We start from the raw sequence: 4,777 nt of genomic DNA on the forward strand, positions 1-4,777 counted from the left end.
CTCATCGGCAGCCGAAAAAGATCATGCACCTGTAGAAAATGAGAATAAAAGAGACGAATTAGAAAGCGAATTAACAGGGAGTCAAAATAACAGTGACATGATACAAATAACTGGAGATGGTAAATGCCTAAGAGAGAGCAGTTCACTTGCTTTTCTGTTTTTATTTATTTTTGTGAACTCCTTCTCAGAAATCCAAAGTGCACAAGCCCCATATAATAAAATTATAGGCCTATTCATGGATGTCAAAACCAAGTATATTTTTTTTTTTGGTCCTGAATCGCACAATGTGTATATTTGCAGTAAAAAGTAATACAAATGGTTCACATAGCTCATAGGTTAAAAATATATTCAAGAAAAGATTTTTGAAAAATTTGGTTAAACATGTGCAGTACATGTATGTGTGGTCCCCTAATAGAGGAATAATTTAGGCAGTTAAACTTAAGACTGCAGATGGAAGTCCATTTTAGGCCATTCAGTATTTAAAATAAGGATACGATCCATGGAATGAGGTACCCAAAATATATGAATGTATATTTATGTATATGGGGTGACTTGTTTGGTTTTTTTTGTTGTTTTTTACAACAAGTTGCACAAGCTGTCTACCGGCGCTGGTCGCTGGGACATAAAACCAATAATATTGTTACCTGAGGAGTGTTACAGAAGGGCCCTCTGTGACCGCTCAACAATAATAGGAGGCCATTTTAATTTAGGCCAGAAAGAAAAATCACCAGGAAGTCAGGTAATACTATTAATGGCTAGGTTGTTGCAAAAATGTTGTTAATTGTGTGCGTTATAATGCGAGGATTGTTTTCAAAAATAAACATTTGGAAGGCATAGCAGAGCACTATTAAATGTTTTCAAAATGTGATAATCGGGTGCGCTATAATGCGAGAATTGTATTCAGAGACAAAATTCTGAAGGACATAGCAGAGCACTGTTATATGTTTTTAAAAAAAAAGGTGATTAATCGGGTGCGCTATAATGCGAGAATTGTATCCAGAAACAAAAATCTGGAGGACATAGCAGAGCACTTATGGTTTTAAAAATATGTTAATTGGATGCGTTATAATGCGAGAATTGTATTCAGACACAAAAATCTGAAGGACATAGCAGAGCACTATTAAATGTTTTTAAAAAGGGTATTAATCGGGTGCGCTTATAATGCGAGGACTGTATTCAGAAACAAAATTTGGAATACATAGCAGAGCACTTATGTTTTTAAAGATATGATTAATTGGGTACGTTATAATGCGAGGATTGTATTCAGAGACAGAAATGTGAAGAGTAGGCCTGGCATTTTCGGGTAATTTTGTACCCGGGTACCCGCCGCAATTTTCGGGCGGGTAACCGGGTACCCGAAATTGCAAAAAAAAAAAAAAAAATTTTTTTTTTTTAAGTTTTTTATTTTTTCGGTTTTGTAGTGTCCCTGGACCTAGACCTAAATGCCAGGATCATTCATGGTTGACCTAAAAAAAAAAAAAAAAAAAAATTCAAGATATTTTGTTATTTTTATATGAAAATTGATAATTTGTATTCATGTCATAGTCTATTAATGATTTCAAAATGTATTGAATTTGAATGCATTTTGAAATCATTAATAGACTATGACATGAATACAAATTATCAATTTTCATATTAAAAATAACAAAATATCTTGATTTTTTTTTTTTTTAGGTCAACCATGAATGATCCTAGCATTTAGGTCTAGGTCCAGGGACACTACAAAACCGAAAAAATAAAAAACTTAAAAAAATTAAAAAAAAAATTTTTTTTTTTTTTTTTTGAATTTCGGTACCGGGAGGTATTTCCTACCCGGGTAATGTAATCTCAGGCGGGTACCCGTTTACCCGACCGAAAATGCCAGCCTTAGTGAAGAGCATAGCAGAGTACTCATGATGTTGTCACATTTTTTTTAGGTATATATCCAGAAAGCGAAGTATGGATATCTTAGGCCGTCCAGAATGTGGAAGTATGGACACACATATTTTTTTAGGTATATATCCAGAAAGCGAAGTATGGATATCTTAGGCCGTCCAGAATGTGGAAGTATGGACACATATTTTTTTTTTAGGTATATATCCAGAAAGCGAAGTATGGATATCTTAGGCCGTCCAGAATGTGGAAGTATGGACACATATTTTTTTTAGGTATTATCCAGAAAACAGAAGTATGGATTATTAGGCTGTATTATCCAGGGAATGGATATACATTTTTTTTAAGGAATAAATCCAGAGTATGGATTATTAGGCCGTATTATCCAGGGCATGGATATACATTTAAAAAAAAAAAATTATCCACAGTATGGATGGATGTTTTAGGTTCATTGCCTGTGAATGACAAAGGAAATTCAATTGATAAATATTGTGCATGAGAGATCATTTTATTAGTGGATTATTTCCATGTTTGGACTGTGGACCTAGGGAGGAATTTTTGAGTCAAAATTATTGTTTTTATTTTTTTTGATAAGAGCTATGTGAATTGTTTAGTATTACGAATATATCTACAAAGTGCCTTTCATGCCCCTGTCCAAAAAAAAAAAAAAAAAAAAAAAAAAATATGTAGCCCTAAACCCTATTTTTATTTCTGTTCTCATGTTGGTATACTTGCTACAAGGCATTACACGGATTGGTTGTAGATCCCTTGATCTCAGGACTGGTTGGTGCGACGGTGTCTTACCTGTGTCCCACATGATTTCAGAATATGCACCTAGCATTTTTATTAAATGGTGCAAGATTTGACTCAGTCAAATTGTCGCTCATACAACTGAGTTGCATGAGCTACGGAACAGTCAAATCAATGAATATTTACAGTACTGGAAAGATCAACTGAATTTAAATAGTCAGTCATGCAATTGGTTGCATGAGAAATGGAATAGTTGATGTACAGTACGGTAGCAAAAAAAATAAATATATATTTTAAATTTGGACACCAATTTCATAGCGCTTGATTTCAGCAAGGTGGTGATCCAGAGAGCCCAGTTCATGTAGCCCTGCCCTAGCATTTAGTAAGAACATGGAAATAGTAGATCTACTATTTCCATGGTAAGAATGAGGTAAATATTCTACTTACCTCTAGCCCCACATGTGCAAAGCCCCTGCTGTGTACCCGCAGCAGTATAGGAAGTCACTCGTCCCCAGTGGCTAAGTACCCTAAAAAGAGAAAAAAAGAGAGAAGATACTATTTACTGCACATGTTTCATGAAGTGAGAAAGCCCCCCCCCCAAAAAAGGAAAAATCCTGGCCCTCTCTTTTCTCACCATCCAGGTGAAAAGCCATTCATCGCTTTGGGCCTTGGGCAGTACAAGATTGCAATGACCAAGCACTCATCATGACGATGTTGGCCAATGACATCTCGCCATCCAGCGAAGAACCAGCCACCCATCAAGTGACGACAGACGGCTCTTTTGGTAGTGAGTTGGCAGCAAACTCAAGTCACCAAGTGAAACGCCAGACTACTACCACTACCAGTCACCGACTCGGGAGCGACGCGAGTCACGCGACTGTCATCCAACCAGGTCCGGAATAGCCAGTAAAGGACAAGCAAGCAGCGAGGGATAGGTCGTTTGATGATGAATCAACGGCAACTCAAGTTTACAGAGTTAAAGTGAAGCACCCTACTATTACCAGTCACTGACTGTCATCCAAGTCCAGAATGACAAATGGAGGACAAGCAAGCGCCGAAGGACAAGTCGTTTGATGGTAAATCAGCAGCAAGCAAAATTCTATGGACTGAAACAGCTTACAAGTCACCGACCACCATCAAAGACAAGAGTAGATGAAAGGATCAAGAAATCAAGGCAACTTTGCTGAATACGAGCATTTTTGAATTTTTCGTTTACTTTGATTTCAAAATGCTCCTAAAAATGACAAGTGACTCTGGTTTATTACATTTAATGAGAACTTCAATCATTAATAAAATGTTTTGGTGAGATGTTTTCTTAGAAGCAATTCAAAGTTCTAAATTATCCAAATTCTTTGTAAATTGCAAAATGGTCAAAATTCAACAACAGCTGTCTACTGGCTGTAGTTTTATTTCTTGTTAATGTTATTAGAAGGTTGTTGTACAAAAATGATGAAATGTTTTTTATTATGTGCTAAACATGTTTCAGAAATTTAAAACGTGGAATTAATTTTAAATTGCATCCTTACCTCTATTTCATTTCATTAGCACCAGCCCTGCATGGTGAAATCTCAAAATTGAGCAGCCATAGATGGTGATAAATTATGCCGTTGCATCCGTGTTGCATAGCATGTGAATTGTGATATACCGCACAGTCGAATCTTCATGATCTTGGATTTTAGATGATCACCTTTTTTACTTTTATAGTCCCACATGTGTTGCAAAATAGATGCAACGTAGTTTGGATGTTGGTTTCCATGCTGCCATGTTCCCGTATTTATGCAAAGTTTATTAATTCACGATAGATTTAATGTTTAATTATTTTGGAAAGCCGGAAATATGTGAAATTGATTAGCGTTGATGTTTACCGTTGCGTTGACATTAATCACATGACGATTGACGAATTACGAAGTGTTGCTAGATTTTTCTTGCAAACAAGAAATGTTTTAAAAAAGGACAACGCAGTGATTAAAGGAAATAGGCCTATGAGCTCCTAAAATATTCAAACGAAATTATCTAGTGCAAGTTTAAGAAAGTTTATGTACATATATCTTGAAATGTTTGTTTTGGTCAAATTGTAAAAGAAAAATGGGGAAAAGAAAGAATTTTCTGCGCTAGAAATTTTAGAGATTTTTTTTGTATTCTCAAAAGCAGGCAA

At 35.6% G+C, this 4,777-nt stretch overlaps 1 long non-coding RNA gene across 1 annotated transcript; it reads right to left on the reverse strand.

Moving 5' to 3' along the window:
- On the reverse strand, positions 1-4,504 carry LOC140135516 (uncharacterized). The gene is made up of 3 exons (XR_011856527.1): positions 4,149-4,504; positions 3,070-3,149; positions 1-29 (listed from the first exon to the last, which is right to left on the reverse strand). It is a non-coding gene; the product is annotated as an uncharacterized lncRNA (long non-coding RNA).
- Between the last annotated feature and the right edge of the window lie 273 nt (positions 4,505-4,777).

The sequence above is a fragment of the Amphiura filiformis genome, chromosome 16, assembly GCF_039555335.1.
Source record: "Amphiura filiformis chromosome 16, Afil_fr2py, whole genome shotgun sequence".
In the NCBI taxonomy this organism is placed as follows: Eukaryota; Metazoa; Echinodermata; class Ophiuroidea; order Amphilepidida; family Amphiuridae; genus Amphiura; species Amphiura filiformis.